Genomic DNA, 14,914 nt, shown 5'->3' with positions numbered 1-14,914 from the left:
TAACATAGACCTAGAAGACAAACACTGCATATTCTCTTGTACATGTGGTACTAACAACAAAATGTTAGATTTGTGTGTTTGGTATGCAGTACCTGTGGATCTAGAAAACCATAAAGGAGCCACTGTTGTGTGTTGCAGGTATAAGAGAGATCTTCAGGGAAGAGGAAAAAACAGAAGATAAGAAGGCAATAAAGAGAATAATTGAGGTTGTGTTTAAGTGGGGAGGGTGATAGATGGGTAGGAAAGAATAGAACATGAGAAGGAGGGCTTAAGATAGATAGATAGATACATATATACATACATACATACATGCACACATACATATATACATGATAGAAAGACAGATAGATATGTACATACATACATACATATATGCATGATAGATAGATAGATAGATAGATAGATAGATAGATAGATAGATAGAATAGATAGATGATGGGTGGATAGATACATACATACATGATAAGTACATACATACATACATGCATGATAGATAGATACATAAATACATATATACATAGATACATAAATAAATACATAGATAGATACATAGATGGATGGATAGATAGATAAATATGTAAATAGATAATAAACAGATGGATAGATACATAGATAGATGTACTATACATACATGGGGCAAGATGCTCTTCCCTGATGCTATAAGTTGCCTGGTGTAGGACATCTTTCTTTGAGCTGTTGGTCAGGACAGTCCCATAGACCATACAGTGCAGGTTATTGCCATTGCTCTTGGCTGCCCACCAGAGCTTTATAATAAGATTCTATTCTCAAAGACACTACCACCCTTTAGCCTTGTACTTGGAAATATCAAGCTAGTACTGACTTGAGAGTTTCCTGCCTGCTAGCCAGCCTTCACAATACCAGAAGGTGTTACTCAGGATGCTGGAACAGTAGGTCATCAACCGTGTTATCCAGTTGTAAACCCTGAGAGCTACAATAATGACTGGTTTGGCAAGATATGGTCCATGAATGAAATAGTAGCACGAGTTATTGAGGCAGCCAGCCAATTTCTGGTTGGATTTAAGGTACACTCCCCAGGAGGCATCTCACGACAAATGGTTGTGGAAAATTCCTTTACACTGGGTGAAGATGTGTCACTGTGATTGGTTTAACAAAGAGCTAAATGGCCACTAGCTAGACAGGAAGAGGTTAGGTGTGACTTCTGGGGGCAGAGAGCTCTGGGAAGAAGAAAGGGGAATTACCAGCCAGACATGGGAAAACCAGGATGGGCATAATGGAGATGAGGTAATGAGTGCATGGAAGAATGTAGATTTAAAATGAGTACATGGAAGAATGTAGATTTAAAAATATGTGTTAATTTAAGTTATGAGAGCTAGTTAGAAACAAGCCTAAGCTAAACGCTGACTTTTATTAAGAAGTCTCTGTGTCATTTTTTGTTATTGTTAGCTGGCAGCCCCAAAAGAAGTCTGCCTATGCCTAATACAGAAAATCTGGCCAAGAACCCATGGCTGGGAAGGTTAGAGCCCCTAAGGGTGAGCCTATGACTCTTACTGTGCTAAGCAGACAAAGTATCCAGCTGCCTTCTAAATACACATCTGTATACCAATAGATAAATGCAGCCCTCAGTCCTCACCAGAAAAACATCTTTGCTCATTGACAACACCATGGAAGATGGCGGAGAAGGAGTGTGTGAGAGTTGTGGAAGACTGTCTTCTGGACACCACAGGACTGTTACACTCATGAACTCACAGCCTGGACAAGACCTTCACAAGATAAAGCCAGTCAACATCGCCACGTATGTAAGGGAAGGACACATGAGCTTCCATCCCTATTGACAGTTGATGGCTGCTAGAAGAGGGAAAGTAGTTTGTTTGTTTGTTGTTTATTTGTTTTGTTTGTTTGTTTGTTTGTTTGTTTGTTTCAGGGATGAGGCCCATGTTAGATTGACAGCGCTACAGTGGATGGTCCCACAGCCATGCATATAGGAACGGCACTAATTGGACTCAGTGGGTTATTTAAGATAAAATCGAAAAAGAAGACCTAAAGTTCGGAGATCTGAGGAGAGTTAAGGGGATGGGGCATGAAACACATTGCATATACTTTTGAAATTCTCAAAGAGTAACTTCAAAATACTATGTTTCAAAAAAAAGAATGCTTGAAGGTTTTGTGCTAGTATGCAAAGGTTCTATTTCTTTCTTCCTTGTCAAGTTTAGAGATCGGCGTTGTAAAATGGCCTGGACTGAAGAAATCCCAGACTGTAAGGAAGAAGAACCCACAGTCACTTCTGAGATCAGGACCCTGATCTCATTCCATCAACATTCAAGAGACTTAGGACAGAGGGAATGAACCAGAGAAGGAATATGTAGAATCTATATCATAAAGTTATGAGAGATATTTAATAAAGCAGTACATAAAATAAGGCTAAGCACTTTAAGGAGAAATACTCCAAAAAACGCTAGCTATTGTCACTAATATCAAGATTTCACAAAGGCCATTTTAACTAATGAAGAAGCTGAGATGTTACGAAGGCTAACAATTGGAGTTTTAGATGCTTTTCTCCCTTATAAAGTTATCAAGAAATAAGACTCCCAGCTCTTAATTCCTCATGTCTAGCTTAGTGGTTATAGAATAAAGATCTGAACTATTTTCATCATCTCTTCCCCTTTCACTGGCTGACATATAGTCCTGAGTATCTCTTTTACATAGCTGATTGGCAGATGCTTGTTGCTCTTAATTGTCCTTGTTGCTCTTAATTTGGAACAAGGACTTACTGACAGATACACATCAAAGTGAGGATTGTTTGTGTTGTCAAGGCGACAGTGCCAACAATCACCAGGGAAGAGCCTGTGGACATGCCTGCAGTGGGGTGGTCTTCATCATGTTATTTGATGCAGGGAGACCCATCCTAACTATGGCCAACCACTCCCAGGGATAAAACCCTATATGGTATAAGGGATAGACAGTGAACTGAACCTGTTGGGCACGCCATTTATTGCTTTCCGATCCAGATTATGGGTGTGATGTGGCCCTGTTTCAAGTCCCTGTAGACTTGATTTCCCAGCAGAATGGACTATGCCTTGAACTGTGAACTAAAATATGCCTCTGCCCCCTTCTCTTGTCAGAATATTTTATTACAGCTATGGGCAGGAAAACTAAGACAGGAGCCAAAACTATGATATGGGAGCTTTGCAAAAACAAAGGGTTTCCTTGCATGGTCAACTGATCAGGAGTCCAGGAACTGGAACCTCGGATCAGCCTCCCCCATCAACTGGTATTAGGGGACTTCATGGGAAGAGGTAGGGAGAAAGCGCCATGCTGATTGCATGGCAAGATGGGGGGTTTTAAGCTTCTTTGCACAGGTCACCATGCCTTTTCACAGGTCAGATGTTCCTTTGGATGTGTGTAGGATGGTGAGCTTGTGATTGGAAAGGTCACCAACCAGATAGGCAGGCTCTTTCTGTACAAGCTCACTCTTTAAAAAAATCAGTTTCAAACCAGCCCCAAGCAGATTCTTGTTGTTTTTCTTGAAAAACAAAATAAGCACTTTGCTATTTGTGGAATTTATATTTGTTGTCTCCGGGTCTCAAGGAATCTCTCATTTACTAAAGTCTTGTCTAGTTTTGGTATTGGGAATCACATTGTAGGTTGAAAATTAATCAGAAAAAGACTCGTGTAAGCTATCTACAAAATCTCAAATCTAGATAAAAATCCTCCCAGTAAAACTTCAAAGATTAATAGGTTTGTTAAATTTTTGAAAGGGTTTGAATGGAGCTTTTTTAAAATAACAGTAAAAAGAAACAAAGTTCAATTACCTAAGTAAAATTTGATCTTTGCGACATTCCCAGCTGATCAGTGTCCACAAAACTGGAACAGCACTATCTCAAAGGTCAGGGACTAGTTCCTCCCCAAGTTTGGACAAATGCTGGCACTCTAGTTCAGTGTGAAAGTCTGCAGGCTTCTGGCTTCCTCTGAAGAATCCTGAGGAAATGTCATCAAATACTGCAAAGGCTGAGTGGCAGAATATTAACCTCAATTTACATCACAGAAGCCTAAAATCAAATCCCAATGACACTGGCAAATGCCTCTGTTCTTGACCCCAAGAAAGCCAGAAAACAAAAAGATCCTGAAATAGCACTATATAGGCAGCATTTCGTGGACCAGCAGGGGAAATTAAAGGCTTTCACCCCATTGAAAATCAGCCTTTCCCAGGCTTATTCTCGCTGGCTAGGCTGTCGGAATCAAATGAAAATGTATGCATCCTTCAGGGTCGGAGTTTGCTTTAATTTTCTGCAGACTGCGTTCTATTACAAACACAAGGTCAGAAAGGGACAAATTGGGATTTTTTTTTTTAATTAAAATAATTTTACCTCTCCTTGAGGAGCGGTCTTCAGGAACCTTGGGATGTCTTTCTAGTTCTATGAAAATAAACTCAAAAGAAAGTTAAAAACAGAAAAAAGCAAGCAAGGGTCCACGGCAAGGAAACTGCACACCCTGAAAGGCATCTTTGGACTTCTAGGTGGGATATGAACTTAGGAGCTCGTTGGTGACTTTCAGATACATAAGGAAAAGAAATCCACATCCGGACACCCTCCCTGTCACCCACAATTGTTCATGGTGATTCGGTCTACTGAGTTGCTAATCTTGTGTAGGTAGAAAATGTCCTGAGATGTCAGACCTGTCAATGGCACCGAGTTAAAAATCAAGATTCATCCAAGTAGCAGCTGACCCCTTTTTACTGCTTATGCGCTTACGTACGGTTCATTTCCTTCCCCGGGTCAGAGTGCCAAAGTCAATTTTCCCAGCTCATCTCCATCTGATCACAAGCTCTCCTTTGTCTCCATTCAGGCTCCACTGAGCTCAGCCAGAAAAATCGATTCTCAAGTTCCTGCGGTGATTAAATCCCTTTTTCTGCTAGTAATTCTAGAGGAGGCTCCCATTTGTCGTCCGTGGTTTGGTACATGTTGTTTTAGTAACTTGCTCTTGTAGTTTTTTTCTTGGAAAGGACGTTCCTTTTGTGATTTTCATCTCTTCTTTAATCCTTCTTTTCTCATCATCTTTATCTATATGATGTCCTTGCGGTATATATTTCAAACAACAGAATTTTATAAAAGAAATTTGGTTAATTAGGATTGGAATTTTTTTTAAAAAAAAAAAAAAAGCAGGAAAGCAATCCTTAGGCAAATTAAGTAAAATAAGGCTCCTTTTGGAAACATAACAATTCATAAAGCCGACAGTTCTCAGACTGAGAAGTTTGGAAAACCACACTGCAGCACAGGCAAGTGAGCAACGAGAAAATGCCAGAGAGAGTGGATTTCGGGATCCATTGTCTCAAAGTTCCTTTCTCTATAAATGTGAGAACCCAGCCATATCACCACACTAGTTCTCTTGGGACTTAACTGCTCTCATCCCCTCACCACCCTTCTCCCTCTCCCTGTCTCTGCCCTGCCCCTGTCCTTCTTTCTCTCCTTCCTGCCCTTCTCCTTCTTCCTGCCCCTCTCCTTCCTGCCCCTCCCTCCTCCTACCCCTCTGCTTCTCTCCCTTCTCCTCCTCCTCTCTCTCTCTCCCTTTCTCCTTCTTCTGATTTCTTGAAAGGTCGAACAAATACCTCAGTGGCAAAGGCATTGAGTATGAGTTGCTCCACGTGGACTATTGGGACTTATTGCAATATCTCAATCAAAACCAATGTTCTATAAGGTTTACAAATCCAGTTGGGAAGGAACAAAGCAACTCTGAGATTAGCAACACAGAAAAACAGTCATGCCAGGGTGGACACCATATCATCAGAACCTGCAGCCACCTCTCCAGTCAGAAATGGAGGAAATAGAGCCATGACTGGAAGCATGAAAAGGGCCAAGGTAGAGCCCATGCAAAAATGCATTCTTCTAATTCCACATTCCAAACTTCTGTCAAGTTCTCTGTTGGCTGAACTTAGCTGGAAACTGGGACTACAGTCTGTGTTGATCAGGTTCTCTATCATTCATAGAGGACACCAAAGGAATGCATCTGAGAGCCAAGGGGAAGGGAGTGTTGCAGCTCTAAAATCCTTAGTTTCTAGAGCTACCCCCACCTAGTCAACAAAGAGGACATGCCTCAAACCCTCCCTCACAGTACCATCACACTGAAGAGATAAATGAATTTATTCCTTTGGGCTCAATCTGGATCCCTCCAATTGTAATATCCTATGCTGGCTGAGTCAAAGACAGGAAGTCAATCTGTTGCTCTCAAAGGCGTCACCCACAAAGCCTATTTACTATGCTGTACCAATTAGATACTCTTTCAAAGAATGTTCTTGAGATTCTGCTAGCTGTAATGCTAGGTATCACAGGAAGTGAAGACAGAAAACAGGACTTAAAACACCACTGAAAAGATCAGGTGGTCCAATCAAATAGCAGCATGGGAGGATAACAGTTCAGAAGGTCTCAAAGGTGATGGATGGGAACAGACCAATGAGCAGTCAAGCAGTATTCTTCCTGGATGGATCACACGAAGGGAAGAGTTTGGTTTGTCCAAAAGTAGTAGCTTAGTAAGAACTAGGAAGGTCAAAATTCAAATGTAGAGAAACATTTAAAATACATGTATAGATCAAAAGCAAAATATCAGGAAGTAGGACAAGCAAGTAGAAGAACTAGCCATAATGTTTTCAATGTAATAATTATAATGTATTTTCAGTGAGATATTATTGGGTATCATTTTTATTTTGAGTGCAATATTACTGAATATTTTTATTAAGGAGAGTATCCCATAATATTTTTAAATAAAATGGGCATTTTATAAAGAAAGTCCTCTAAGATTACAGTAGTCTAGCTATGCTTAATGTAGAAAATTTAGTCATGGTCTTTCTTTTCTTTTTTAGTATTTATTTTATATTGTAGAAAATGCTGATTGGAAATTCACTTCCTCTGTGCTGTTGTTGTTGTTGTATTTCTTTGTCTTGTGAACTGGGTACTGGGTATTTATATCTCCAGAGTACCCGGTTACATACTGAACTCTTGGCCAGTGACATAGCAAAATAATGTTGATCTAAATTTAGTGCCTGGGCTTGTGAGAAAATCAGTGGATAAAAGTACTTGCTACCAAGCCTGAGTCCTTGAATTAGATGTTCTGGAAACTGCATGGTAGGACAGGACAGATTCTTAGATATTGTCAACTGACCTCCACATACACTCCTTGACACGCACAAATATTCGCACACACACACACACACACACACACACACACACTAAATTAATAAATATTAAATGGAATAAATAAATGCAAATTAGTTTAGTGGCTACATTAAAATCTGAGAGAAAGTTGGCCCAGGTGGTATTGAATACTTGGTATCATTTCTTTATTTACCTATTTGTTTTTCTCATGTTGTTCAACAGATGGAATTGGGCTTTATGTATGGGACAATGGTCAAGAGAAGTAGTTTCTGCACTAGGTTTGACCGGCTTAGGCATGTGATGACCTTAACCTTGTCTTGGTCCGCTGAACTGTCCCGTTCTCCAAATCCAGAGTATTTTCTGAGCAACTAACTTACAGTGAAATACAGGTCTGAAGATCTTGATCTCAGACTCTGAAGCCCAGACGCTTCACCATTCACAACTTCGTGTGTGCCGACATGACACCTTAAGTGGAAAACTTCCGGACCTAGTCTTCGGGTGAAGTCACAGTCTAAACACAGGTGCAGCAGTATTATTGTGTAAAGTTACCACTTGAGAACACCTGCTGCAAGTCCTTCACATGCTCTATCTTTTAAAATCATTGCAACAAATTAATGAATCAGGTGCTGCTCAACTTTCCAGTTTACATGTGTGGGAACAGGGTAAGTGAGTGGGACCAAGGCAAGATTAAGATTGTCATATGCTTCAGCCGGTCAAACCTAGCCATCAGAACCAGAAACTACCTCTCTTGACCACTGTCCATACACAAAGCCCAATACCAGGCAACTTTGGTGAGATAGACTTTGGGACAGAGAGAGCTACTTCCTCAGAGAGCTGACCCCACCACACAACAGCCAGCATAGCTTCTCCTGGCATCCTGTACAGGCTATACTACTACAGGCTCTCAGAGCCATTTGCTGAACTCACCGTTTTGTTGATACTGCCAAAAAAGTTCCAAAACGCGTGTGCAATGATGAAAGTATCCTAATATACAAGCAAACAAAGGAAATTGACAGCTCTTTAAAGTGCCAGCTTGAGTCATCAACTCTATCAATTTGCTCAACAGACATTACCAACTACACAGGCCTCTGTCTAAAGGAGTGTCTGAGGCAATTCTAGATAAAATAACAGAATTTGGTCAACTATTCCCAAAAGCAACATGATCTATATGTTTTCAAATGTTTTAAAAGGTTAAAAACAATTAAATCATTGCAAACTAATGCAGGATAAAAAACAAAAGCAATAAATTTTTTTTAAATCTCTAAAGAGGTTAGCAATTTATAGGTATACGATTTTGAGTTGGATCTCTGCCAGTCTTAGGGAGTTATAGATTCAGATTTGGGGTCTCATATGAAAGGAATCCTTGTTATTATTCTCCCTGTCTGAGTCCCTGTGGTTACAGTTGGGACTTTGTCTACAAAGGAGCAAAAGTAGCCAAAACACTACAGAAATGACTTTTGATAAACTAATCTCACTCTACCCTCTTCTACATTCATAACTCCTAGTTAGTATCGGCTTCTCTCTTGACCTGCAATGCCAAAGTCTTTTGGACAGTCTTCAACAGCGTGTGTGTACAACAGCTAAGCATGTAATGCAAACACAGCAAATCATTCTGCTAGAGAAACTGCAAAACTTTCAAGAGTACTATTATGTGAAGCCATATGATGTGATCTTAAAGACACATTTGTATATAAAAGGAGATTTTATATAATATATAAATATGGGAGTAGGGAACTTTTAAGGAAGTTGGCACATATACACAGTTGTGGAAGTTTGGCAAGCTCAAAATCCAACGGGGAAGGCCAAAGTCTGAAACAGAAAGGAGCTGAATTGGAATCCAAAGGCAGTTAGCTGGAGAACTGGGAAGGGGAATGTTGCAAATGAAACCCAGAGCAGCTGCTAGGGAATTCCCTCTTGCTTGGGTGGTGCTGTGGGAAGTCAGCCTTTTGCTCATTGGTCGGATGGGACCACATAGTCTCTTAACGGAAAGGTAACTCACATTGAAAACACCTTCATTGAAACCAGAACAGTATGTAACCAGATACCTAAAACTCTAAGCAGATTGTGAGAACCTAAGGAAAAAGGAAAAGGCCAATGATGATAACTCCTGACAAATCCATCTGTGGTAAGGAAGAGAGTACATGTGGTGGCTGGCAAGTCAGGAGGCAAGATGCTGGCTTAAGGGAAATTCACTGGAAATATACCTTGGTAGACAGCACATCACATGAGCACCGCTTCCACGTTCTGGAGATTTGTCCTTCTCTGTTCTGATGCGCTGGCCCAAAGAGTGCCGGGTTTGACTAATTTCAACAGTCAAGTGAAGAGGACCTTTCCGTGGCCTTCATGATAGTATACCTCTTCTTTCTGCCTGAGCTTTCTCTATTACTCAAGAAACACCACTTAGAATTCATGAATATGTACACGGGAAGCAAGAAAAAAAAACTCCTGTGCTCCTAGGATCACCTTATTCAGTGCGGGACGCCATTTTAAAAGGTCACAAGAGAGGTCCCCTGTAGCAACGGCCCAGCTTTCTTCCCTCATTGCTTACTCTCCATCCCTGGCCCTCACACAGCGTAAAACCATGGTACCACATTAACCGTCTGACCAGGCCTTCTGAATGTAAGCTTCTGTTCTTATATGTAAGTCGACAAGTGAAAATGTTTCCTTTGCATTTGTAAGAAATGATTTAAGTCATGCCTTGTGATTTATTGATTATCAATTCGTAGGTTGAATGTTGTTTTATCCATGACAAAACATGTTACAAAAATACGTGATTTAGCTGGAAGTCCATGGAGAATCTAGTGGAATTCACATATGAACAAATCCAAAAAGTTCATGAAAGAACAAACACGTTTCGTTTTACTAGCCCCCTGGTTCTCCTAGTCTGGATAACTGTTTTAATAGTCTCCACTTAGTTGCCAATGTTTACCCGGCTGCACTCTTTCATTATGATCCAACTACATTGGCCTCTTTGGACTTTTTATCTGGCCAAATAGTTCCCTTGACTTAGGAGATTTCCAGGAACTCAGTGATGCCCCTAAGTATTAATTGGTCACTATAAACTATATTTGAAACAGTTTATTCTTTATTTCCACAGATGTCCCCCAAAGCCTTAATTGTAGCTATTTATTAAGAGTCAGAGAAATATGTTTTAAAATATATTGTATGAATTTAAGACATACAATAATTAACTTAAATGTCAAAAAGTTTGGGAGAGTGAGGGATTGCCAAGCATTATTCACTCCATTCTCATTCAGACCTTCATTCAGTGTTGTATGAGATATTATGGAAATGATCCTCCATGAACCGCAGCAAAGTGGAAGTGTCTCCCATCTAACATGACTCACGTGACACTACCAATCACAAAACCCTATTCTCTGACTATGGGAGGATGGTTGGTTACCCGGTTGTATAATTGACACAGACAAGGAATTGGGTCAGAGGCAGGAAGTCAAGTATCTGACCAACAGAAACAGCTAACTTCTTGGTGTTTGCTCATAGGTGGAAGCGAGGGAGCCTTGAGTTTTAGGTCAAGGGTCCAGAACACCTGTTACTAGCATTGTCCTTGGCTTTGCTGATATATTTTGTCTTCAGTGGGAGAAAATGTGTTTAAACAATGATCAGCAGGGATGCAGAAGAAGCATGGAAAGATATAGTTTTTAAACACCTGCAAGTTCACGACTGAAGCTTGCTGCCTGGATCCTTTCCTTGTTGGAGTATAAAGCTCTGTTTTATGCATGTGTGAAAATTGGTTTTCTGCCACTTTGGATTGAAAGGGACCAAGCCGTACTCTGTGGGTAAGATCATTTGTTATGGGAATTATATTGGTCCCACCCTTCTGAAGCACTCTTTCATGATGAGGTGTTTTCCCCCAACACATCTGGAGTCCTCTCACGATTATCCACATATCACAGAGAAGGAAGATTAACTTATCTCATCTGTAAGGATACAGGACAGGCAATGCTCGATGTAGCTTCTTTCCTTCTTTTTTGGGAGCAAGCATCCTGCAATAGGAATTCTGCCCCCAGTTTCTATAACCAGTCTGGATTTTGCAATCTTTGTGGAACCCATTACCTTTCAAATTGTTTATGAGTGAATATATAAATACAGCCTTCTGAAACCATTTAGCATTATTCATATAAGTACATTTTTTTTAGGGGTGACCATTTGATATTGGATAGCCAAATGGAGGGCTCCTCCTTGGGGGAGACTAATTCTCCCTCTCTCAGCAATTGCCAATTGCGCTGTTGCTCTTCTAGCCTTGAGGCCTTGTGAGCTTTCTCCCATCCACGCTGGCACATCGACTGGTGCTCTCATTCTTGGGACAGGCAGCCACAGTGCTGATATTGTATTTGAGCAACTGCCCTGTCATATACAAAAGACACAATCTCACAGCACTTATCTCGGTCCTCTGGCTACTGCGATCTTTCTGCCCTTCTTGTGAGAGGTTCTCTGAGCCTTAGACGTAGGAATAGTGTTACAGGTGTGTCAGTGGGGGCCGGGCACCCCATTCTCAGTTATTCCCTGCCTTCTGACAGCTGTAATGGTCTCCATTACATGCTGGAAAAAAGGGAGATTCTTTGACGAGGGCTAAGAACTGCACTTATCTGCGGGTATAATGACAAGTATTTATAATGCAGTTAGGCATTACATTGCTTTAGGAAAGTGGCAGCAGTAGCTTCTCCTCTAAGATCCATGACCTCATTGGCCATGGGTAGTTGGCTACTTTTACAGTGCCAAGCATCAATTGCCATAGACTATCTAACAAAACAACAAGAAAACCAACACCAAGCATGAAAAAACTGGTGTTCAGTTGACTACAAGCAACTCCTAAAACAATATAGGCTATGGCTGTTTCCCTTGGTTGCCTCCCTGGAGACACCACATACTTTAGACATAGGACTCAGAAAAAGCAAACTGGATATGATCCAAAAGCCTCTCCCTAAGGACTAGTTTTTATAGTACAGGAAGATGTAAACTCCTGAGAGAGAAAAGCAATCAGAGAGAATAGCCTTACCCAGCTGTGATGCCTACAGAATATGATAGCCAACATGCCAAGGTATTCCCATAGGTATAGTAGTGGCACATAAATCTTGGCAATAACCAACAGCTGTCCTTCCTTTTCTTATGACACCACTAATGCCACCAAAAGGGCTTATCCTCCCGACCATTACTGACCTCACGTAATTGCCTCCCCCATAGTACCCACGTTCTTATAGACATCAGAAAGTTGATTAATATGCATATTATATTATACATTGTTCAATGCTAAACTTTCCGGATTTGCAGTATTGTGGAACCTATCATATTTCAAAATGTCTATTTGTCATGATAAATGAATATTCATTCTCATATTAACTTGTGAGCTTGAAAATCATCTTTCTTAAAACCAAGCCCTCGGATTGTGTAATAAGCTGTAGACCCACAAAATCAGAATTCAATTCCATTTCTGTTTCACACATGTCTCCTCCAAATCATCCCGGCCTCAACCACAAAGTTGACAGGGGTTTGCTTTTTCATAAATAGATATACCTTAGGTGGGGCATGAAGTAGCAGTCAATGGCAGAAGATCAAGCCTCAAAAAAGCTTTTCTCCCGAGTGTTCTACATGCAGAACACTTCGTACTCCACCCCTTCCTTGCCTTCAACAGCTCAGCTTCCATCTTTGTCATACTCCCTTCTCCATGTTCTTGGTCATTTCCTTGACTTCACATGTTTGTTCTTTTCCATTTTCATTGGCTCTTCCCTTTTTTAACATCTTGACCTGTATCTCCATCTACCACGACCTAGAAAACTGTGTCGTCCCATTTAGAAGCCAAGACACCAGGTATAATAGGAAATGTCCTTGTAGGGTAGAGGTGCCTTAGACTCCCATCAAATACACAAAAGTACATTCTTGCTAGGTGAGAAGATACTGGATGAGAGAGGATGTAGAGAGAAGGGAGGAGGGAGCAAGAAGAAGTATGACTCCGGAACCAGAGGTTTTACCTCTTAATAATTAAATCTTACCCTGAAATCATCTGAAGGATGAGTGATAAACTTGGCCATATAAGTGATCTGAAACTTTAAAACCCTGTACCCTGTCTCTAATCATTCAGTGAGAATACCTACCAAAAGAGAAATTAAGCCTTTCTTAGAAAAGACTATATAATCTTTCATCAACACTGAGCAATCCCCATCTGTCTCGCTACCCTCAGGCACAGCAATAGTTATTATAAAACGCCGTCTCCTACTTTTGCCCTTTAAAAAATTAGCTTAACACCTCTGGCAATAAAAGTTCACATGCTTCAGAGATAATAAAGAATGGTATACCTTCTTCATTGCCTACAGAATGCCTGGGGAGGGTTCATGCAAGAGCAACTAATGTAGAGTTGAGAGTTATTATCAAAGAAACCCTCACTGCCTTTAATTTTCTCCTCTTTGAAATATTTCCTAGCTTCTCTGAAACCTTAAATTTTCTTTTTGCAACAAAATGTAATTTGTGGTTAGCTCTCTTTCACTATGTGAGCGTGCACGGTGGAACGGATAGAAAGGAGGCATTCACAGCTTGTTGTATATTTTATTAAACCAATTAAAAAATTTATGGAAAGAAGAAATCAAGTTAACAACCACAGCAAAGGGAAGGAAAACAAAGCCTTTTGTGCAGGAGCCAACTTCTGCCGGGTTCACAGGTGCCCCACAAATGTGATGTCATTTTGATGGAAGCAGCCTCTCTCCCACAAAGACAAATGAAAGAACCGCTTTGGATATAACCCCTGCACTTCACACAGGTGGTCACATCTAAAATAAACCTCCAGACTGAACCTCAGAAAGCAGTTTCTAAAGGCATGTGCAGTTAGGGCTGCCCAAAGAGCTTTTTTAAAAGGAAGAAAGGAACAGACTCTGAATGTGTAGACTGCTCTTTTGAAGAAAATAAAGAATATGCTTTTCTGCTTGGATTCGAGTGAAAGGCATACTTCTCGACGCGTGGTTTTACAGTGTAATTACAGAATGTGAATAAGCCTTCGCTTGACTTCTTTAATATTGATTTTCAGTGAATTTTGAATGTAAAAGAAGAAATGGCGTATGTCCAGAAGCTGCGTAAGGGAGCATGAGTTGGTGTATGGGTGTGTATCTTCCCTCTGGCTTGAAAGTCTTGATTTTCTGGATTTCTCTTGATGATTCAGACTCAGTAGTGACCTTCTTTACTGTATCTGGTCAGTCACTGGGTTCAAATGGATGATTCTAAACTCCATGGGCCTGGGATCAGGCTCCTGTACCTGGCCCTCCAGCCTTGTGACATAGTACAAAATACAGAAGAAAAATGCACATCACTACTGTGTTCCATTGTATGTTACCCTACCATATCACATCCACTTCAGTTGTGTTCAACCCACATTAGAACATCACTGTCTGTCTGCCTAGGTATCGGCCTTCCAATGCTAGTCCACTAGCTACTGCACGAGGCAGTCCTGTTTCCAAAGAGATCTTCTGGCCACCACACTTAACTTTCCATTAGTGATTCGACAGTCTCGGTTTTTAAATGTTTATTTTTATTTTTAATCATGTGTATTATGTGTACACAGAGGTATGGGTATGTGCATGTGAGTGTTGGTGCCCACAGAGTCCAGAAGGAACTAGAGTTAAAGGTAGTTGTCAGCTACTCAGTGTGGGTGCTAGAATCAAACTCAGGTCTTTGAAAACAGTACACACTCATACTAGCTGAGCCATTTTTTCAGCCCCACATTCTCAACCTTTAAAAAGAAATCTTTTTCAAAAACACCATTTGAGCTTGGAAATGGTTATCCACTT

The sequence above is a fragment of the Peromyscus californicus genome, unplaced genomic scaffold (assembly GCF_007827085.1).
Source record: "Peromyscus californicus insignis strain IS unplaced genomic scaffold, ASM782708v3 Scaffold_18__1_contigs__length_77618521, whole genome shotgun sequence".
In the NCBI taxonomy this organism is placed as follows: Eukaryota; Metazoa; Chordata; class Mammalia; order Rodentia; family Cricetidae; genus Peromyscus; species Peromyscus californicus.
This window is presented reverse-complemented; position numbering follows the sequence as displayed.